Source organism: Molossus molossus, unplaced genomic scaffold (assembly GCF_014108415.1).
Source record: "Molossus molossus isolate mMolMol1 unplaced genomic scaffold, mMolMol1.p scaffold_m16_p_13, whole genome shotgun sequence".
NCBI lineage: Eukaryota > Metazoa > Chordata > Mammalia > Chiroptera > Molossidae > Molossus > Molossus molossus.
Genome location: NW_023425348.1, coordinates 6,651,855 through 6,675,175, shown reverse-complemented (window position 1 = coordinate 6,675,175; position 23,321 = coordinate 6,651,855). Strand labels below are relative to the sequence as shown.

The following is a 23,321-nucleotide window of genomic DNA, read 5'->3' as shown; positions in this document are numbered from 1 at the left end:
GGTGGTCTCTCTGCTTGGTGGCTCTGTCCCTGGACCCATGCAGAGGTGCTGAGCTGGCAGGCACCCAGTCCTTCCTTAAGTGGATTAAGCCTGGAAAGGGTGGCCTAAGGGTAGACAGAGAGGAACACTGGAGTTCCAACTATGTCTGTAATGTTTTATTGCTTTGAAAGCAAATATGTCAAAATGTTAGGATTCCCGATTGCTGTAATATTTCCCTGTGAAGCTTGCAAAGGCAAGGAGGAGGGGAAGAGGCATACCATGTCCACTTACTCCTCCTCCAATTTCCTCCAAAAGATGGTTGCATGGGAGGGAAGGGCAGCCTGTGCATGGCAGATGGGGGGTGGTCCAGCGCTGATCTGTGGAATCTTGACCGCCATTCCAATTCCCTTCCCGAGAATGAAAGTGAGGATTAGATGAATGCCAAGGCCCTTTGCAATTCAATTTTCTATAATTGTGTGGGTCATTGGAGGAAATAAAACTCACTCTTTGTGGCCCAGAGTGGCTTGACTCCAGCCAAGGGCCGACTCCCTGCCATGCAGGTCAGTCCTTGGCCGGAGCTGCTCCCTCTGCCTGAAATGCTGTGCTGCCTTCTCACCGTGGAACGAGGCCTCTTCCATGGCCGGCCCCCTGTGCGGCCTCTAGTTTGTGCTCCATGGCTCCTGTGGAGCCGCAGTGGTATGTTACCCTGTTTGCTGGAGGTCTCCACTCTGCACTGGCAGGACATAGTTTTATTCCTCTCTGTGACCCGGGAATCTGACATAGAGACCAGCAAAGGGGGTCTAGTCAGTAAGTGACTCCTAAAGAAGAAAGAAAGGGAAGGGGGTGGTAATGGGGGGAGGACACTCTCTGCAGCCCAGATGATACTGGGCGGAGGACCTCAGTGGAGCAGCCCTCCCCACTGCCGCCTTTCCTCCCACCCCACCTCCGTTTGGATTTAAAGGTGAACCGGAACCCCGGAGGCCCCTCTTTGAATCTTTATTTCAGGTCAACTCCAAGCAGACTTTCCCCTGAGTGAAGCAACAAAAGGGGGCTGACCACAGGGTTTCCGAGAGCAGAGGTCAGAGAACGGACCTTGGACCTCTCCTCCTTACGGGACTCCTGGATGGACTACCCCCGCCCCCAGCCCCCCAGTCCTTGTTCTCTGCCTTCTCAAAGGAGGGAACAGACGAGCAGGCGATGAAGACGCTTGTCACGGCAGCCCTGCATATACGGGGTGTGACTTGCGGGGCTGTGGCGAGCGCAACGGGTAGTCGACTGCTCAGTTCCTGCCTCAAAGCCAGGGATGGCGGCATCCCCCACCCCCACGCCGCTCCCTCCAAGCTCAGGCGATCGGAGCTCGCACCCCCGCGCACACTAAGGCAAGGCGGGGCCTGTCCCAGGGGCGGGGCCCCGGGGCGCCCCGTGGCCAGGGCGGCCCCGCCCCTCCCTCCCACGCTCCCCGCGCACGGGCGCCGCGGAGCTGTCCAGGATCAGAGCCGGAGCTGGCCGCCCTCCGCGCGCACCGCGCCGCCTCCACGCCCGGTCCCTGCGCCGCACGCCCAAACCCGCGTCCGGCCCCGCCCCGCCCCGCCGCTGCCGGTCCACCGCTCCCCGCAGGCCGGAGCCGGCCGAGCGGCTTCCCGCCGGGGCTCTGCACGGCGCGGCGGGGCCGGGAGCCGGGGACCCCCGAGGAAAGGGGCGGCCCAGACGGCTGACGGAGGGGCGGCCGCGCGTGGATGCGGCGGGAGCCGGAAGCCTCGAGCCGCCCGCGCCGTCTCTGCGCCGGTGCTCCCTATGGCTTGAAGGTAAGCGCCAGCAGGGTGGGCGACGGGCGGCCCCGGGCCAGGCAAGTCGCAGGGCGAGGAGGAGGGAGCTGGGAGGCTGGTGCGGCCGGGCCAGAAGTTTGGCCGCCGGCGCGATCTGCCTCAGACTGCTCCGCCTGCGGTCGGGCTCTCCGCGGACTTCCCGTCGGGCCGCTTGTTAGGGGTGCGAGGGGGCGCCGGCCGGAACGCAGCGGCTGCCACCCCCCTCCTCCCCACGCTCGCGTTCTCCGCGCCGCCCGGGGCGTCTCTCCGGGCTCGAGCGGGCAGGGCTCGGGCAGCCTCCGAGGGGCGCCGGGAGCGAGCCCGCCCAGCCGAGCTTCGGAGGGCGATCTCAGGGGGGCGCTTTCTGCCCGGCGCCCGAGCCCGGGGCCCCAGGGAGCGCGGCCCCAGGTTCCAACCGCCAGAGAAGGAGAAGGGCTGTTTTCCGCAACTCTGCGGTGGTGCGACCCCAGACATTTCCGTTTCTGAGGACAGGAGCCCAGGATGAGGGAGAAGCGAGTTCTGGCTCCACCCCGCTGCTGGCCAGTGTGCCGCTGTCCGTGGTCCTGAACCAGCGTTCCGCCTCGCCACCGCTCAGTCCCCTGGAAGACGGCGCTGGGGTTGCAGACCTGTCTAGACTTGAGAATGGGTGTGATGGTGGGATCGGTGGTGGAGAGTGACTGTCCGACTCTGGAGTGGACCAAGAGCCTTGTTAGGGCGGGATGCGGAGGCAAGAGGCAGCGCTAAGTGCCAGACAGGGGCCTGCCCCCTCCCTGTCTGAGGCGGGCGCCTGGGTGCTGTTGCTCTGGAGGAGCAGAGGTAAGGAGCTGTGTGTACGTGTACACAACAGGCTTCGCCATGGACACCAGTCCCAGCACGGCAGCCCGCAGGGGCAGGTCCTTCACAGGGAAGCTGTCTGAGCGAGTCACTATTGCCCCACCTGGCACCCCTCTACTTTTTGTACTGGGGGCTCCTGAGGTAGGTGAAGTGCAAGACACTCTGCGGATATCTTTCCATTTTCCTCTGCAGACCCAATCACTTCTGAATTTTGACCAGGCTGCAAACCCTTCAGCCTAATCCTTGTTCCTCCCCAGGAACTAGATTTTCAGTGATTCTCTCTCCTTTGGATGCAAATACTAGGCTTAACCCTGATTCATCCTGCAGAATTAGGACCACTTGAAAAAGAAATCATTCTTCTCATCTTTCCCCCTGTTGCTGCTGTTTGATGAAGGCGGGCAGAGAGAGAAGCCATGGTAAATGTGACCAATTGCAAGAGAATCAGAGGGTGGTTTGCTGGGTCCCAAGCCGCCTGCCTTTTACATCTCTGCTTAGTGTTCAAAATTCCTGGTATATGTGTGAGGTGGGGGAAGTAATGCTCTCTCTGAAATCAAACATCTGACAAAAGAGGTTTGAGAGGGTTAGACCTAAAGCCAAGTGAGGGCGATGGTAGTCCCAGCCTTGTTCTCTTGAAGAACATTCTGAGTTCCTTCTACCGTACCTGCACAGCCTGGGGATGAGAGGTGCCTGGGAAATGGGGGACTCTGCTTTATTGTAGAAGTCTAGGGCATTTTCCAAGGTAATTTTTCATTTTAATGAACTTCTTGCATCTGAATCACCTGAGAATCTGGTTAAATTGCATATTTTTGGTTGTTCCTGGAAGAACTGCTGAATGAGAATCTCAGGCTGAGGCCCAGGAATGCACTGCATATTTTAGCTATATTTCTGGGTGATTCATATGTACACTGGGTTAAGAAATTTCCTCTCATATAACTTTAACTCCTTTAACTGGAAGGAACATGATTGGAGTCTTTCATCAATCCCTTCTTGCCTCTTGCAGTTATACATGTTACATTTTTCAGGCGTGGGACTGTTGTTGATGGAGGTATCATCCCCCTGATTAAATCTCTTTGCTGCAATAAAAGGTTCAGCCCAATCTCCTCTGCTCCAGGATCTTTCTGGACTTTTCTTCTTCCTAAAATAGATTTTTGACTTCTCTAAGAATTTCCAGTATGGCTTCAGATTGATCTGTATATATACTAACTGTCCCCCTCTGGGGCCAACCCATGTGTTCCTCCTACCCTCCCCTTCTGAGGGAATTAATGTCTTTCATTATGTATGCGCTGTGATCTGCTAATCCAACGGCTCCTGAAATACCGAGGAGTGATTAGTTCAGCTTAGTAGTACGTCATGTTCCCCAAGGCTGGTGGCCACTCTTGCCCTGCCGGCAGTGACACATTGACTGTATTGATCCCGTTCTGGTGCTCTGTAAGCTGGGGAGCTGGTAGGGGTGAGCCCAGTAATGCTGCTTGTGCACTAGTGAGACTTCTACCTTCACATGCAAGGCTAAATTACTTTTGTCTAGAACAAGCTATGATGCAGGCAAACCTGAACTTGAGAGAAGCTCTTCTGTTCCCCCTATACCAGGGGAAACAAAGGGAGTCCTGGGGCTCACAGAAAATATGGCCTCATATGTACCTGGGACTGAGCTGGTGAATTTAGACAGGACTGAGGTTACACTGTTCTCTGGATAAACATGTGTAAGGGGAAAAGCATGTGGACTCGGCCTGGAAACAACTGTCTCCATCTTCCCTACAAATGAAAGTCTCATTTCGGTGTAGAAGAAGCATCGCCAAGCAGATGGCATGGACTGGGGAGGTAGAGAATGAGAATGATGAGCCTTCTTTGAAGCAACCCCTTTCCTTCCAGTGATTCATATTTTCTGACCTGCCACCCTCCGTTTTTTGTTTGTTTGTTTGTTTTTTCCTCTCTGCCTTGGGGCATAATACCCATAATTCTCCCACAGTGAAAGTGTTTCAGCACCTAGGAAGGGAAAGAAGGATCAAAGTTGAGGTTTTACCGTGCCAGGACCCCAAGCACCAGGTTGTGTAGCACAGGTAATAGTAACCTCAGATTCAAGGTCTTGAAAATCACTTAGGATGGCTGCCTCGTCAGCCTCATTCTGCTGGGACATCTTAGTTACCTTAGATTATTTGGGCTCCTCAGAGGTCATCCTTGAATGCCTCAGACTCCAAACAGGAAAGATTTTCCTTTCATCCAGAAATGTAGTGGTCTCTCTCCCATTATTTAAGTTCTGCAAAAAGGAGTGGTGTAAGCTTTCTAGTTCCAAAGCACCAGGGTTAGGCTCAGCAACCAAAGCTTCTCCACCTAATCAGAAGCTCTGCTTAGCAAAAGAGCACCCATCCTGCATCCAGACAGAGCTTGGAAACCACAGACAGCAGAAAGGCACAGTTTGGTTCAGCTTCTCAGCAGACACCCTCCCCTGGAGGTGGCCTCTCATTTAGTTGCACCTCAACAGGACATTTTCCTCCTCACCTCCAATAGGACATCTTATGGCCTTGGGAGGACTCAATGATTTGGCTTTGGGAATATGTAGCAGCCGTCCAGCTCTCCAGGGTACTAAATGGAGCCACTAAAGGTGTGCTAGTTGCTTATTCACCAGTTCTGGGTGACAGACTGTTATCGCCAGTCTTTTAATTACTCTAATAGTGCGGAACCCAATGTTAATACATCCTGCCTCTCACCTGACACCATCACCGATGTAATTGAAGATTTCTTTTTTACTTTTTTAAATAATAGAATCACATTATCTAAATGCACGGGCTTGGAAAGCAGCTTGATTATAGTGTCAGTGTGTGGGTGGAAGCGTAGAACTGCAAGATTCAGCCACTTGGTTTATTCCTGTTTGGGTCCGGAGAAAGGAGAGCTTGTCCTTCTGGTCTGCACGTATTCCCTCTTCTTTCCCCTTTCGCCTCAATTTGATAAGTGGGTTAAATCAACACCCTTGTCAGCTGGGATGTCCCCTGGGAGGGCGAGCTCCTCTCTCCCTGGGAGACTTGGGAACGGCTCCCTGTGGAGGAGCAGAGGTCCTTGCTGGCTCCAGTGTACAGGGAAGAGCCATAGTTGACGTACTGGGTACTCCCCCATCCCCTGGAGAGGCTGTGCTGCTGCGTGTCCCCAAGTCTGAGACCTGGAGTCCACTGGGCATCTGGGAGAGTGTGGGGGCAGGGTATGGGGGTGGGAGCTGAGAAGCGAACTCTTCGGGGCCCTCGGGAGAGGCTGATGTTAGGTATGAACGTATAAGGCATTGGCTTAGTGCAGTTTGGGCAATTTCGTCATAATCTGATGGCACCTGTAGGGATCTTTGCTTTTTCCAAGAGAAGACAGGGAATTCTTTGTTTTCTGCAGTGGTGGGGATCAGATGGAGGGAGGACCCTGGCTTTCCCTGGAGCCCTCTGAGTGATGGCAGCCTGCTCCCAGACACAAGATGGTGAGTGAAGTCAGGCAGTGTCAGCCCTGTCAATAGGCCCCCACCAGCCTGGCAGCCCTGCCCTCCAGGCACGGCCACTCGGTGTGCAGCCCAGTGTTCAGAACAGCAGCCCAGGCCCCAAGGACAATCCCCTGAAGATGTCTGGGGGCCAAAGTGAGTCCTGGGGCCTGTCCGTTCACTGGGCTCCTTTAGAACGTGCTTGCCCTTCTCCTCCCCACCCCACCTTGTTGTTGCTGTTTGGATTCCAAGTGGCCCAGCAGGGAAAGGTGTTAGGAATGAAGTTATTTTCGTTACACGCTGTATAATTGCCTCCTCCTTTTCCTGTTGCCCCAGGCAGCAACATCACTGGAGATTCTCCAGGAATCCTTGGTCTGGGGCGGTGGCTTACTCACAGTCTTCCTCAGAAGGGCTGCTTTTGACAAGGGGCCTGCTCACTAGAGCCTCCGTCACTGGTCTCAGCATCTCAGCAGCCAGCATTTCTCATGCACTTGCTCGTGCGGGGTGCTCTGCTGAGCGCTTGACACGTGTTTTTTATTTCAACTCTTGATGCTGCTGCAGCTCCGTGAAGCAGGCACGTCAGTATCCCCGTTTTACACAGGAAGAGGCACGGGCTTAGAGAGGTAGTGGCTTACACAAGGCCACAGGGCTAGTATGCGGGATGAGATTCAAAGCCAGACTGATGCTAAGGCAGTAGCTCTCTCTGGCCTATGTAAGTGGCACGCAGAATAAGAAAGGGAGGAGAATAAAAATAAGAAGGTGCTTTCTTTGATACACTGAGTGTCAATGAGCTTCGCATACGATACCAAAAAAGGAGGAGGAGCCAGCAGAGGGGAAAGGATGGATGAAATAACTTCTTGTGATTCTTAAAGTTGAGGACCATGGTAGAATTGTTGTTCTGGCCCTGGCCGGTTTGGCTCAGCGGTTAGAGTGTCAGCCTACAGAGCAGAGAGTCCCGGGTTCGGTTCCCGCTAAGGGCACGTACCTCGGTTGCAGTTTGTTCCCGGACCCAGTTGGGATGGTTTGGGTGGCAACCAGTCAATGTGTCTCTCTCACATCGATTTGTCTCTCTCTCCCTTCTTCCCTCTCTCCCTCCCACTCTATCTGAAGATAAATGCACAAATGTCCTCGGGTGAGGATTAAAAAAAAAAAGAAGTGTTGTTCCGTACCTGGATCTTGACCATCTTTGGATGAAATGCGCTGGAAGTGAACCTCAGCAGGCAATGTACACAGAGGGGACGGAGGCAGAATGGAAGGGCGGCAGGGTCACTAAGCTAGAAGACTTCTAACCTCACCATGCGTTTTATAAATGACATTTACCAACATTTTGTCCCTTATTTAAACTGTATAAAGAAAACCTAGAATGATGGTTAAGCCTGTGGGCTCTGGGGTTGGATGGCCAGAATATGAATCCTAGCTTTAATATTTACTAGCTGTGTTACCTTAAGCAAGTCGATTAACCTCTATCATCTTGGGCTTCTCATCTATAAGTGAGGATGGTGATACTGACCTCATTGTGTTACAGTGTTTAAGTCAATAGATACAATAGATTTGAAAGAGTCCCTAGCTAAGTACCTCGTAAATGGTAACTGTAATGAGTGTTACTATTAAGAAACTCCAGAGGGAACTTTTTAGCTGCTTTTCTGTTGCTCTAGTCAGCACCTGACTTTATAGCTCTGAAATTAAGCACGTTTCTAAGACTTTTACAAAATTCAAGCCTGCATGTCTTTCTTGCACTCTCCACTCATCTGCACCAGCTCTGTGGTGCTCAGCCCTCAGAAGTTCTTACTCGTCCTGGGTGACGGGTCCGGGTGGCTTGTCGTCTCTGGCTTAGGCTCAGCTGCTCTCCCATCCTCCCACATGCAAGCCAGGAGGTCAGTGGTCTTCATGGGGATGGCTTTGCACAGCCGGGTTTTTCTTCCTGGCTTTCCAGGTCCTTCCTCTGCTTCCCAAGGGTTGGAGCCTTCGTGATAGTCATTGTCACGTGCTGTGGTGCACTTGGGCACCGGCCATGTCCATTAACATGAAAAATGAGAACATCTGGGTGCACAAGGGTAAGGAGACTTCTTTCTTCTCCCCCTGTTGAGAGGGCCAAAGAACCTCATACTGGGAAGACCCCAAAGCTGGCAGAAATACATCTTTGGGGTCATTGATGACAGGAGTAAATGCCACTTATTTTTTTGGATGAAGTAGGGTCCTGCCTGAGAAAAGGATGTAACACAATAGTTTCTAGCACACTTCTACCCTGAAAGCTGTTCATTGACTTTGGCTTTAAAAATTTTTTTTTTCTTATTGATTTTAGAGAGAGAGTAGGTGAGATGGAGAGAGATAGAAACATCGATGAGAAAGAACATTGATTGGCTGCCTCCTGCATGCCTCCCCCTGGGGATCAGGTCCACAATCTGGGCATGTGTCCTGACCAGGAATCAAATTGGGGGCCTCTTGGTGCAGGGTCGACACCCAACCACTACGCCACAGCAGCCGGACGACTTTGGCTTTTTTCTTTTTCCGCGAATCTTTCCTTTGAGAGGACCCTTTCTTAATTGATGCAGCTACCACTGACCACTTGAAAAGGCTTGCAATCCAGGGAAGCTGGGAGCTTTCGGAGGGCATGGCAGGGCTCCATGTCCTGGTCATCCTCCTCGAAGCATGCGGTCATTCCTTTCTTGGATTCTGAGCTCCCTCAGCCCTTACACTCATTTATGGCACAACCAAGAAAAGAAGTGTACCAACAAGCAGAAATTAGCACCCGGAGTCCCAAGAAGTAGATGCCAGGCCCCCCAAAGAAACGAAGGTATTTTCATAGACATCTTTCCTTGGGTAACTGCATGGCTGCAGCCTGGGTCACTCTAGATGATAGTGGCACAAAGTCTGCCCTTCGGCCAGTCTTCTCTGGTGAGTTGGAGGGAGGTGGTGGGAGGTGATGACTGCTGTCCACAGAGCCATGCTGCCCTCCACACATTCTGAATCCTCCCTTAGTGCCATTCTGTGGCAGTCACACTCCAAGATGGCCCTTGATGCTCCCTGCCTGTTAGTGTCAACGTTTCTGTGTAACCTCCTACACTGAGCAGGGCAAATCTGTGTACACCAGCAGAATGCCTAAATGGCAGGCTGTGACTTGAAGATAGGTCGTAGAAGATATCATGACTTCAACCCTATTCTTCCTTGGATCACTCATTCTGGGGAAAGCCAGCTGCCATGTCATGAGGAAGTCAAGCAGTGGTGTAGAGAGGCCTGCCTGGCAACTAACTGAGGCCTCCTGCCATCAGCCACATGATGGACCGTCTTGGAGCACATCCTCCCTCCCTGGACACCCCTTCAGATGCTTGTGGCCCCTGCTAAGGTCTTAATTGCAACCTGCATTTTTGTTGTTGTTGTTGTTAATCCTTACCCGAGGTTATTTTCCCATTAATTTTTAGATAGAATAGAAGGGAGGGAGGGTGAGAGAGAGAGAGAGAGAGAGAGAGAGAGAGAGAAAGAGAGAGAGAAACATTGATGTGAGAGAGACACATTGATTGGTTGCCTCTCACATAACCATGACCAGGGCCGAGGATCAAACCTGCAACCCAGGTACATGCCCTTGATTGGGAATCGAACCCGTGACCCTTTGATCTATGGGCCGACACTCTAACTGCTGAGCCAAATCGGCCAGAACTTAACTACAACCTTTTGAGAGACCCTGAGCTAGAACCACCCACCTGAACTGCTTGAATTCTTCACCCATAGACACTGTGAGATAATAAATGTTTGTTGTGTTAAGTTGCTAGGCTTTGCAATAATACATAACTAATACACATTCTGAAATTATTCATGAATTCATTCAAACTCGTCTTCTACAATGACACAGAATCGGTTCCCTACCCATGTACAAAGATGGATTCCTCGTGCTGGACCAAAACTGCCTCTGTGGCTTCAAGGGGAGCCCTCTGTCTTGTTATTCTGAGACTGGAAAGTGTTCATGCGTCACACACTGTGGCCATGAACCTCTCAGTCATTATCTTTCCAGACCGGGCTACTGATTTCTATGTTCTTCCTCCTGTACTCTCTTCTCTGAATGTCTGGTATGATAGCCGTTCAATTGCACCTTGCTTTTAATTATTTCATTGAATAAATATTATCGAGCACCTACTATGTATATACTAGGCATCCATCTTGGTTGAAAATACATCAGTGAGCAAAACAAAGATCCCTGCTCTTTTGGAACTTGCATTGTAGTGGGAGGAGAAAACTGGTAAAAATAAATATAAAAGTAAATTATGAGTACATTAGTAGGCAATTAGTACTTGGGAAAAGAAAAACCAATCCATCAGAGTGAGATGATGTGGGTGCTGAGGGGTGAAGAGAGAAGTTTGCATATTAAACAAGGTGGGCAGGCTGGACCTCACTGAGGACGTGACATGCGAGGACAGACTTCGAGGATGTGAGAGAGTGAGCTGCCCAGATGCCAGGGAAGAGCATTCGGGCAGGAGCACCATCCAGTCTGCATGCATTGTGAAGCATTTTAATAATTGTCTTATTCCCTATGGAATAATTATAATACTACTCTGCATTTGCAACTCCCTTTTAATTTAAAAAATCCATGAGGCAATAGTTATCTCTTTGGTTGATAAATCACTTCCACGTACCCTATCCCTATTGGTCCTTGCAACCCCTGTTATAACCCCGATTCTGCAGATGTGGCCAGTGAGGCTCACAGAGCTGGGAAGTACTGCAGTTACTGCCTTAGGACAGCTCTATGCCCCTTTCTCATATGACCATCTTTTGTATCCTCACCCAGGGACATTTTGTTCATTTTTAAAAAATTGATTTGAGAGAGAGAGAGAAAAATATCAATGTTAGAGAGAAACTTCAATCAGTTGCCTCCCATAGGTACCCCAATTGGGGATTGAACTGAAAACCTAGATGTGTGCCCTGACTGGGAATAAAACCCACAACCTTTTGGTGCATGGGATGATGCTCCAACCAACTGAGCCACCCGGCCAGGGTTCTTCTAGGACCATCTCAATGTGTAATGCTGATCTTTTCAATTGCACATGTCTGTCTGTCTTCCTCGCTAGACAGATCTCCCTCATAGTCTGTTTCCTACGTCTTCAGAGTCCATTGTAACCTAAAATGGTGCTAAGCACTTGGTAGTTACGTTAACCCTTGAGTAAGTGGGTGAGTGAGTGAAAGGTGGGTGTGGAAGGTGAGTGATGGCTTACTTCTCCATGGCTGCGCTTACTTGAACAAGAGTGTCTGGGAGTGGCTGGGGCGTCCTCTACAGGTCCAGCGGGTCAGCAAGATGCTCAGACCTTCTCTTTCATCTTCAGCGAGCGCTCTCTGCTGACCTACATTACAGTTTGGCTGGAAGTTCTTCACAGTTGTCATAGGACTTAGAGCCTACTTCCCTGAGACACTCCCACAGAGAAGAGGGTGTTGGGAGAGCTGTCAAGGAAACGTATGCACATGTGTTGGTGCAGGTCAGCCTGGGGACCTGCAGACAAACACGATGCACCGGTCTTTGGAGCCCGAGTGGTTTGTTTTGAATCTGAGATTTAAAGTTTGGGGAACTGGGCTGATTCTTAGTTTAAAAGGTACAGATAAGCATTACTTACCTAAGAGTCTTCAAAAGCAATAACAATTTGAATCTATATTTCCCCAAATCACTTCTAAAAAATGTGATCCCCACCCCTCCCCAGTATCATAAAATGATTCAGAAGGTGACCTTGGAAGCCAGACTGTTGTAGACTCAGGTGTGTGCTCCGCCAGGAAACAGCTGTGTGACCTCAGTCAAGCTACCAGAACCCCTTTGAAGTTCAGGGCTTTTTCCTGCATAAAACGGAGGTGACCTTGGCTCTTGCTTGCGAGGGTTGTGCGTAGTGTTTAGCCCAGCCCCTGACGCATGGCACGCCCTACGTGAACACTCACGATCATTCTTCCTACAATTGGGAGGCAGAGAAGTGTCTAAGGTCCCTCCCGCATTTTAGCTTCTCTCCTCTGGAGGGAAGACAGACGTCCTTGCCGGTGAGGAATTAGACGCGGAGGGATTGACTCAGAGTGTCCACGGAAGAGCCCGTGTCCTGAGCGGCAGAGCCGGGCTGGAGCGTGTCTCTGCCGGGCCCTCCACCGCACCTGCTGTTACCCCTCAGCGTGCCGCGGGGCATTCAGGGAGGTCAGAGGAGCTAAGTGCTCAAGAGGGGCGTTTGAAGGGGGCTAGTACCAGGGGAGGCCAGAGGCCTTGGCAGGGGCCGGGCTGTACACACTGGGGCCTTGCGAGGGGACCAGACGATAATAAGAGGCCATTTTGAAGGGTCGGGCTTTAAGTTGGAGAATAATTCAATGGACTTCATTTTTATCTCTTAAAAACATCACAGAGGCAGCCTTGCTGAGAAATGGTGGTAGAAATGCAGGAGTAGAAGAGGAGCAGTTAGAGCTTCAGCCGGGCGGGCGGGGAGGCCGGGGCTGCACCGGGGCCGTGGCGATGGAAAGGCACGTGCGACTTGCTCAGCTATTTAAATCTAACAGACCTGGCGTTTGATAGGCTGTGGGGGCTGAAGGCACGGGAGAAGCCAAGAAGACTGAAGGACAGTAAAACAAGGAAATTAGGGGTATTGGTAGAGTGCCTGAACATTGGGGGTATTGAGAGCACGGGACATTGTTGAGGATCAGAATTAGCGGGCTGATGCGGCAGCGAGTCAGAGACACGGTGCTTGGGGTAAGCAGGCGGCTGAGCTGGGATGCGGAGGCAGTTGTGGTCACAGTGGGGTAACTGAGTTTCTGATTTCAGAGGGGAGCAGTCCCGCGTGATGAAGTGGGGGGTACTTGGAAGGGACAGGATCAGGAATTGAGAGGCCAAGATGTTAGAAGCTGATTCCATCCAAGTCAATGGCAGGACTAGGTGCCAAGGTCTTCAGTGAAGGAAGGAAATGACCAGGAATCTGTGGATGACCATGACAGGGACGGATGGGGGACATAGATGGGTGGCATGCACCTCGAGAGGCCAGTCTTTACGAGAGGGCAGAGACGGTCGTGCTGAGACGGGGTGTACGGATGTCTCCTGGGGGGCTGCTTTGAGTGGAGGCCGGGAAGCACGGGGCCCACTTCTGTGACACGGCACACACCCCTTCGAGATCCCGCCACGGCTGTTCTCTCCTGCTCCCTCTCTAGCTCATGAACGCACTGGGTTACGTTCCCTTCTTTAGCTGCAGAGAATGGGAGCAAAAGGGGAGAAGAAAGAAGCCAGGAGGGTGGCAAGTGGGTGTAAAGATGTCACTGGGAGATGCCGGGGGGGTTACAAGGAAAGGGGAAGAAAAGGGTCTGTGGACATTTTTTCCTTTGCATTCATTCTACCACTGCCAACTTTTGATGCTGTGTTCTTGCCCTGGCCGGAGAGCTCGTTGGTTAGAACATCATCCTGATATGCCAAGGTTGCAGGTTTGATCCCTGGTCAGCGCACATATAAGAAGCAACCAATACATGCATAAATAAGTGGAATAACAAAACAATGTTTCTCTCATCAAAAAATAAAAATGAAATAAAAGAACATGTTGTTTTCTCTGCCTTAATTCTCCAGCCCTTGACATTAAAAGCTAACTTCTAACCAGCCTCTAAAACTGAACACAGTCGTCACCTCTTCCAAGGAGCCTTCCCTGATTTTCCCACTACACTGTCTCACCAGCCTGGCTAATGACCCCTCCTCTCTATTTCCAAACTTTGAAATGTAGGATTTATTATACTATATTATGATTGCCTGTTTGCCCACTAGGTGGTAAATCCCTTGAAGGTGGGTGTGGAGTTCTTACCTCTTCAGGCTTAGGTATCAGCCCTCTGCACTGTAGGTGGTGGGACTGTGATCAGAGGATCCCCCACAGACACACACAATAATAAGACAGGAGGGCACAGTGTCTTCTGCTGATCCTTTAGAACCCCCCATTATTAAGGCAGGCTCAAAAGTCCCTCTAGCAAGTGGTCTAGGCTGGCGAGAGCCCAGCATGTCAAGGTTGCAAGGCACCTTAGGGACCTGGACTAGCTCCTTATGCGCAGATGAGAAAACTGCCCAGAGCGGTAAGCAATGTATCTAGAGTCTTGTGGCTGCTTAGAAGGACCAGACCCAGACCTGGGCCTGCCTATGACCCAGCCCACTTCCCACTTCACCACACCTGTGCCCTGCACTGTGCCCGATAGCCAGAGATGGTGTTTGCCACACTGCTTGGCCTCAGACAGCTTTACCAAACCTTCTCGAAATTCACCAGCTCCAAAAATCATCTTCTCGTTCTTTCTTTCAATGTCTGGGTCAGATTGCTGATTTGGGGACCTTTGTCAGTCAGCTCTATTCTGTTGCCTGGGAAACGCAGATAAGTGCACGAAGTGAAGTGCCGATTAGGACCAAGTTGGTTCTTTTACGTTTTGAGGGGCTCACAGCTTCGAGTAGCCATCAGCACTCCCATTTCTCACGAAGCCGAGTGTAGGCAAGCTAGTGCTCAGTGCAGTGGACGACAGGCAGAGCCTTTGGGTGCTGGATTACTATCGTGAATGATGGTAATGAGGTGCACGGATAACTCGTTAGTCAGGTCTGAGCAGGGCAGCAAGGCGGGGACAGGAGAAGGGGTCGTTCCCTGCCCTATACGGAGCACATGGTTGGCAGGAGGTAGGCTGTCAGTAAACAGTTGCTGCATGAATGAAGAACGAATGAACGAGGGAAGGAAGGAAGGAAGGAAGGAAGGAAGGAAGGAAGGAAGGAAGGAAGGAAGGAAGGAAGGAAGGAAGGAAGGAAGGAGTGCTGTTCCCTTGCAGAGCAGGCTGACGCTTGCTCCAGAGCTGATACATCACATCTTAGTAGGGCTGGGCTCCACTACCCTGAAGGAACTGAAGGCGGGCAGCCACCCTGCAGAAAGCAGACGTCCATTGCCTTCCTTCTAAGCCTTTGGCTTGTCTTCTAAATGGGATTCTCTGCACCCCGGGGCATCGGGAAAGTGTCCAGAGGGAGAGGGGGAGGGGACAGTCCTCTCCGAGAGTGCACAGCTGTGATCCTTAAACGGCACAGGAACGTGTAAGCCGAGGACCGGGTTGGTTTCCTAGGGCAGCTCTAACAAAGCATCACGAACTGGGGGCTTCGCACGACAGAAACATGCTCTTCAGTGCAGGAGGCTGGGCGCCTGGGCGAAGGTGTGGCAGGGCTGTGCTCCCCCCAGAGCTCGGGCTCCTCCTGGCCTCGCCCAGCGCCTGACTCTTTGGCTTGTGGCAGCACACCCGTCGCTGCCTCCATCCTCACAGGGACTCTCCCCATGTCTCTGTCTCCTCTCCTCTTCTTGTAAGGACACCAGGTACTGGGCTCAGGGCCCACCCTAATCCAACATCATCCCATCTCGAGCCTTAACTATTTAATAACTATTCTTAATTATATCTGCAAACACCCTATTTCCAAATAACATTTGGAGGTTCTGGGTGTTCATGAATTTGGCGAGGGGGACACTGTTCAGCTGCCGCAGGGAGCTTCCTGCCTTGCCGGTTCCTGGTCCCTGTAGACACCTCTGGCCTCTGCCAGGGCAGGACCATTTTCCTGCCTGTCACCTGTTCTTGAACAGCTGCCTGCTTATCTAATTGAAGCCTCATCTCCTGAGTTAGAAGGCAAATAAGGACAAGAAAGCAAGCAATTAGTGTGACTGGGAGCGCGGGATCAAAGGGGATTCACTGACCTGCTGGCACCACGCTTAGGAAGAGGGGAGTTTGGAGAAAGAGACAGGATGGAAGGGGGTCCCTTGAGTGTTCCAGAAAGGGGAGGCCTGTGGGAACCTGGGTCCTGCAGCGCTTGGAAGGTGGAGGCTGGGAGCTGATACGAAGTGCCTCACCTAGTGGTTAGGAACGGAGGGGTTGGAGTTTTTCACTGGGCACTCACTCCCGGGCACTTACTACTTTTATTATATGCCTCCTCTGTGTCAGCAACTCAGCCTGGTGCTCCCATTTCACAGATGAGAACACTGAGGCTCCAGTAGGCCAAGAGAATTATCCAAGGTCCCCGAGGGCAGAGCCAGGACCAGCACCCAGATCTCCTGACTCTCGGTGTACCTCACACTCAGCCGTGTTCTCTCCCACCCTCGCGGAGATATCTCCCCGCATCTGGACTGGGCGTGGCTTTGCACGGAGCTGCTCCCTGCTGTGGAGGGGTGGAGGCAGAAGGAGGGGTTCACAACTCCTGCCCCCAGCTCAGCCTTGCGGGGGTGGAGGAAGGGAGCTGGGTGTCTCCCTGAGAAAGGGGGAGAGCCAGGACCTCAGGCAGAAGCTAGTGGGGAGCGGCTCTGACACAAACCCCACGGAGCCCCATCCTAAGTTTGCCCCCCAGTCGGCCAGTCCTCGAGGACCTAGGAGATGCTGATGGTGCTGGGAACTTTCTGGGCCCTTGGCATGGATCACATGCGTGCACCCGAGGAGCCCACAGCCTTGCAATTCACCTCCTGCGGTCCCTCCTGAGCAGTCACCCGGGAACTGCAGCACCGTGGAGCCTCTCCCGGCGGGGCGGGCGGCCGTCGGAGTCCGCTCTCCCGGGCTTTCCAGGGCGGACGCTGCTCCGCCATGACCTGGGCCCGAGTGCGTGCTCAGGAACTGTGTGTTCAGTGACTTGAGGGAGCCCCCGAGAAAGTGTGCCTCCTCACTGTGCCTGGCAAGGGGCTCAGCAAAGGGTTTCCAAGAAGCTGCTCTCTCAGCCCAGCTGTGGGACTTGAGGCCTTTGAGGCTCAATCGGGGGCTTGGCTTGGGGCCTGTACCAGTTCCCTGAGCACCCAGAATGCCAGGCCTCCTGGCCTCTCGGCATCTCTCTCCGCCCCTGGGCAGTCACCTGCCCTCCACAGCATCAGCCGGCTCTGTCTCCATGGCAATGCCATGGCCCGGGAGTCTGTGGTACTGGTGGAGGGAGAGGAGGGAAAGGGCAAAGGCAGCAGCACGTGTGACCAGCAGTGACGCTGCAGCCGGCCAGGGAGGTGCTGCCACGGAGGCTGGCAATGAGGGGGGCTGCGGCTGAGGGCCCCTGGACACCCCTTTGTCAGAAAAGGAGCCAGGAGCTCGTGAGCAGCTGGCGGAGTCTCTGTCCTTTCGGAGGCTGGCAGCTCAGTCATCTCCTTGGGTGGTACCTGGACAGTCCAGCTTGGGGCAGAACTCAGATGCTCCGTGGCCCAGGGAAACCCCCCCCAGCTGGGCGTTCCCACAGTCTTCCCCTCCGAGTCCTGCCCTGCCCCTGTTTCGCCAGACAGTGGATGTCTCCTTCCATCCGAGTGCCTGCCTGCGACAGTCACATGCTCCACGGGGCTGAGCAAGGCCTGGAGCAGGCAGGGGCACCAGCCAGCGCCTGCTGGGTGAGCACAGCAACGGTGCTGGCTGCCTCCGCCCTGCCAGCGCCTGGCCGGCTGGACTGTAGTGATGGTCAGAGGAGCCACTGGTCTGAAGACAGTCAGTCTGCTCGTGCCTCTAAGCATAACCTCTGAGTTCCAGGGCTCAGACACAGAGACCAGGAAAACCCAATGGACACAAAAAGTAAAACAAAACGTAGAACCAGAACCCGGTATATTTCTGCCAGACCGCGGCACTGCTCCTGGGAGCCCGCTGCCCGGGTTCTGGGAGATCTGGCTGCTGCTTCGCTGGGCTCTCTTCCTCTGCAGGCTGGACCCAAGGGGGCCTTTATGGGGTCTAGAGAGTCAGGAGACCTGGGTTCCAGCCTCAGTGCCCACTCTGTTAAAGAGAAAAAAGTCTTCCATTTGTTGAAACAAGCACTAGAGAAGATGCATTTAGGCCTATTGCGACAGGTGTGAAGACTGGCAGGAGGGGAGAGAGGTCACCTCAGCTCCGAATGTACAGGGACAGCTGGGATTTATGGCCAATGAGCAGAATGAGGGGGTCGGTGGATGGAAAATTGCTAAGAGGAGTCATCAAGGGTCAGGAGAGTCTTGCTAAATGGACTCAAAGGATCCTTGCTGAAGGCAGGCCAGTGGGGTCAGGTACCAAGGCCAGGCAGGTCCAAGGCAAGGCCCAAAGATGAGGCCTCGGTGTAGGGAGTGCCCGGGGGAGCCTGGCTAAAGTTGTTCAACCCTAATCGGGTGGTCTAGGCCTATTTAACCTCTCTTGTCCTCTGATTCCTGTTTCTGAGACGAGGGGATGGGATCGGATGAGGTCCCTCCAGGGGGACAGACTGTTTCCACCAACATCTGCTGTCGGCATCCCTCCCTTCGCCCAGACCTGCATTCGAAAGTCACAGATGTTGCTGTGAAACATCTCCTATGCAGGTGTTAGTTTTATGATCCGATGCTTTCTTGCCTGCGGGAATGTTCAATATACCCACATGAATACTATCTACTATTTAAAAATACTGGCTATGCTAGGTTACAGATGGTGCGTATCGTCTTGGCTCCGTGTCAGCCGTGAGACAGGGCCTCTCCCGTCCCTGGTGTTCAGTGCATCGCAGACCTTGCACATGTGTATAGTGAACGTGTGAACGAAAGAATGTGTACATGCCAAGCATTCAGAACTTGGATGAGTTGGAGACTTCCTTTAAATACTCAAACACTGGCCACAGAGCTGTGCACCAGAGTGGGCATTCAATGGCTGCTGATTCACATGTTTGCGTGCGCGGGCGCACACTAATACAGTCGCCCTCGTTTATCGCGGTTAATCCGCTCCAGACTCGAGCGGTTGCACCTGGCGTTGACGGATTCCGGGGTGCTCGAATACATAGGCCCACAGTCCATACGCACAGTAATTTTAATTTTAATTGTAATGCAGGGGTGTATAATTGACTCAGACAGCCATGTGCTGTATCATTTCACTGTCTTGATCAACTTTTTAATGAATATATTTGAAAAACCACGATAGAGCGAAGCCGTGGAAGTCGGGGCGCGAAGTGGCAGGGACGACCGTCCATAACCAGTGCTTGCTGGGGGCGGTGGACACACAGCAGCATTTGTGATGGGCCAGCACCTTTGTTCCGGATCATGACTGACACGTGTTCTCTCGACGGCATCGGCGTGGCCATCTCGGCTGATGCACAGAGGAAGCAGTGACCCTGTGCGGGTGATCCCCGTGGATCTTCATCAGCACCCGTGAAGGGGGTGTTTCCACATTAGCAAATACCACGTGAGAAGCAGTAAACACAGCGCTTTTGTCACTTGCTCCTGGTGGTATTTGTGGCCCCCACCTGGCATTCTGTGTCACTGATATGGGCCAGAGATACAGGGCAGGAAGCAGAGTCTGGGCACAGACTAGGAAATTGATGAGAGAAGCATTTATTAAAAGATAAAGCCTAGGAAACCATTTTTCTAATTTAAAAAATAATTATGTGTGTGTTACAGGGACATGTGTGTTTATTTACAAAAACTGCAAAATCCTCAGCTTAGACACGTTTCACCTGCTGAGCGATGGCCTTAGGCGGTAGTTTTTCTTTCTTTTATTTTCCTCACTCGAGGACACTTTTTTTTTTTTCTTTTATCTTCAGATAGAGCAGGAGGGAGAGAGAGAAAGAAACATTGTTGCAAGAGAGACACATTGAGTGAGTGGTCCCCACCCACACGACTCCATCCCTGCCGGCGCAAACTGCAACCAAGGTACATGCCCCAGGCAGGAACTGAACCCGGGACTCTGGTCCGAGGACCGACGCTCTAACCACTGAGCCAAACCGGTCAGGGCAGCAGTAGTGTTTCTAATTGCAGATCTTGGCTGTGCCCCCAGCTGGAGGGAAGCCCCACAGGTTGCTAAGAAACCTTTGCATTTTGCTCTGCCCTTTTAATCCCTTCTATTTGGTCTTGCCTCCCCACCATCAGTGCACAGGTCTTCTGTGTCCCTCCCAACCCCGGCTGGTCCTAGCCTGTTCTGCCCTGTGTCCAGTGAGCAGTCCTGGGAACCAGAGGCTGCGGCCAGGTGGCACTTCCAGGGCTGGGGCAGTCATTGGCTCAGGCTCTCTGAGCAGGACCAAGGTGACAAAGCCTATCAGCTGCTTGGAACCTCCACCTGCAGAGGGACCAGGACCAGCATCAAGCCAGCAGGCCGGAGAGCTGCCACTTGGACAGCACGTAATTTCCAAATTAGGTGTTTCAGGGGCCTGGGTTTTGCAGTGCAGACAGAGCACAGAGGCGGCTCTGGCAGAAGCGGCAGGAAAGCAGGCACATGGAAATCTCACATGGACGCTGGTGATTTCATTCATGGGCAGCTGGGCCCTGGGCTTTCCTCTCCCCCTTTCATTTAGATGCAAATGCAGATTTTGTTCCAGGGCAGCACCAACTGTGGTCCTGGTTCTGGGGGGGTGGTGATGATGGGGCATTCCAGCTGCTGGCTTCTGAGGGGAGTCAGTTACAGCAGAGCCCGGGGGAGGCGCAGGAGGCGCAGGAGCCAATAGAGCTGGAGCTGCTAAGAGCCAGTTCTGTTGTGCTCTTTCAACTCCGAACACAGAAGTGCTGCCAGCCTTGGAGATGACACCACAAGTTCCCTGCCTGGAAGCAGACAGAAGCGTCCCGTCCAAGGAGTGCTGTCCAGGAGAAAAGGGTCATTGTTCCTACTGCCGAGAATTCCCTTTCTTCTGGTTTACCTGTGCTTTCTGTGATAGAATGGCTAAGTGAATATTCATTCAATACAGCAGTTCACTTTACTAAACACATGTCCTTTAACCGCCCAGCCCACTGAGGGAAGGGATACCATCTCTATTTTATGGCTGTGGTCACTGAGCCTCACGGAGGAGCACTTGTCCAAGGGAGGGGACAGTGGGGCAAGTGGGCACAGCTCCCTCTGCCCTCCCAGCAGCTCCAGGCACTCACCTGCCCCTCCCACTCGGTTGTGAGCTTTGAGAAGGAACATGGTCACCTCGGTGCCCCCGGTGCCCCCGTGAGGCATGAGGTGGAGCCAAGGGCTTTGCACACAGCAGGGGCAGACGCATGACTGTTCGATGAATGCATCCATTTTTAGAATTCCTACGAAACTGCTTGGCCCTGTCTGAACTAGTCATGGAGACTCGGGCAAGTTACGAATATTTTGTGTCTGTTTTCTTCATAGGAGAATCTGGATGACAGTCACCTCTGGGGCTGGTGGAACCCTCAGGTTAGTCTCCGGCCCAGTGGCTTCGTGGAGATGGCTGCCTCACTGAGGGCCCGTGAGCTCTGCGGTTCAGTCATTCTTTGGGGGGGCAGAGAGGGAGAAGAAGGTGAATTCCATTTGGAACCACCATTAATTTATTTTTTTTCTTTTCTTTTCTTATTTATCATCTTAACCCTATTGGAGCCTACAGTTCAGTAATGTCAAGTGTATTCACACTGTTGTATGCTGGATCTCCAGAACTTTCTCAGCTTGCACACCGTACCCATCAAGCACCACCTCCCCATTTCCTGCACCCCCAGCCCCTAGCAACCACCATTTCGTTTTCTGTTGCTCTGAGTTTGACTACTTTAGATGCCTCAGTGAGTTCATCAGACCGTATCTGTCTTTTTGTGACTGGCTGATTTCACTCAGTATAATGTTCGTAGCATGTGTGAGAGTTTCCTTTCTTTCTAAGATTGGATAACATTCTATTGTGTGTATACACTGTGTTTCATCCCTTGATGGAAACGTGGGTTGCTTTTGCCTCTTGGCTACAATGATGCTGCTCTGAACACGAGTGTGTATCCCTTCAGGATCTGCTTTCGGGTCTCTGGACGTACAACCAGAAGCAGGATTGCTGATCAGGGTTAGTCTATTTTTAATTCTTTGAGGCACCTATGCATTTCCTCTAGCAGTGTTCAGGGTTCCAATTTCTTTAAATCCTTACCAACTCTTGTTATTTTCTCCTTTTAAAAAGTGGCCATCCTATAAATGTATACCCCTACCTCATGCCTGACACAAAAATTAACTCAAAGTGGATCATGGACCTAAATATAAGAGCTAAAACGGTCAAATTCTTACAGGAAGACCTAGGGTTCGTCTTCATGTGTCAGGCAGTGGTTCCCTAGCTATGACACCAAACTCACAAGCAACAAAAGAGGAAATAGGTAAATTAGACTTCATCACATTTAAAATACCTGTGCTTTTCCAAGGACTCCATCACAAAAGGGAGGAGATTGATAAGGGACTAGTATCCAGAATACATAAAGAACTCATACAACTCAATAATAAGAAGAGAAATAACCCAATTATAAAATGGGCAAAAGATTTGAACAGATAATCCTCCAAAATTTTTTTATAAATAAATAGATAAATAATTGATGAATAACTAGTGGCCACCCCAATGCTGTAAGCTGATATCTCTCTGTGGTTTTGAGTTTCGTTTTCTCTCATGACTAGCAGTGTTGAACATCTCTTCGTAGGTTCATTCATTCTTCATAGAAATGAACAAGGACTCTCAGTGAGGATAATGAAGAAGGTGGTTATCATGGGGTTCCCACAGATCTTGGACTGGGCCTGGGGAGCCCGATGTTTAAAGAGACTAAGTAGAAGGTGAAACTTTCCTCTTTCCTCTTCAGCTGAACAAGATACGAGGCTGCACTCGGACCCACAGGGCCCTGACAGGGAAGGGCCATAAATCACAGAGGGAAAAGCCAGGGCCTTGGAGTGACCGAGACAAATTCTAACCCTAAATCTGCCTTCTCTGGTCATGTGACTTGGAGAAAATTACTTAGTCTGTCTGAACTGGAAAATAAAATATTGTGAGCAATCCTCATGGTTGTGCTCTGGTAAATGTTCTAACAACCAGCTCTCAGGAAAAGAGCAACGTTCTGATTTGTCGCATTTGCCGATTTCACCGTGTAAATACTCAAACAGGGACGGGGTGGTGGCGACGTCCTTGAAGGCAGCGTAGGGGGGCAGGTCCGCACAGCCGCTCCAGCACCTTTCCCGGTACCCGCTTCTCCATCGGCGTTAGCTTCCTTCCTCTCCTCCCCGCAAGGTGACCTCGCTAATCGGAAAGCTTGCCCAATTCTCCATGTTTATGCAACAGACAGATACTGAGCGTCTGTTAGGTCCAAGACCCTGCCCTAGGAGAGGGTACAGGGCATAAGGAACAGGGAGGGGATTTTTTAAGCCTGTGACCTGGCCTGGCCTTCAAAGACTCCAGCCTGGTTAGACCTTCCCATGTGCTGTCCTCTGTCGCATGTCACGTTTTAATCACCTTGTACTTGTCTGTTTCCCTGAGCGGGGGTCTTGAAGACAATGACTATGTCTTATGTTGATGTCCACATTGCCTAGCACTTGGAAAGCATTCAATAAATATTTGTTCAAAGGTTTCATAAGCTTGAGGCCGGCCTGAGGAGGCACAGCTAACACATCTGATACATTGGGGA

The 23,321-nt window shown here is 52.0% G+C and overlaps 1 protein-coding gene across 2 annotated transcripts in view; it reads left to right on the top strand.

Annotated features, from left to right (window-relative positions):
* The first annotated feature begins 1,471 nt into the window (after positions 1–1,471).
* DRD2 (dopamine receptor D2) overlaps positions 1,472–23,321 on the top strand; it is a 64,639-nt gene continuing 42,789 nt past the window's right edge. For both annotated transcript variants that reach the window (XM_036258742.1, XM_036258743.1), the window contains exon 1: positions 1,472–1,784. The gene's annotated coding sequence lies outside the window, so the exon portion shown is untranslated. The remainder of the gene's footprint in view (positions 1,785–23,321) is intronic.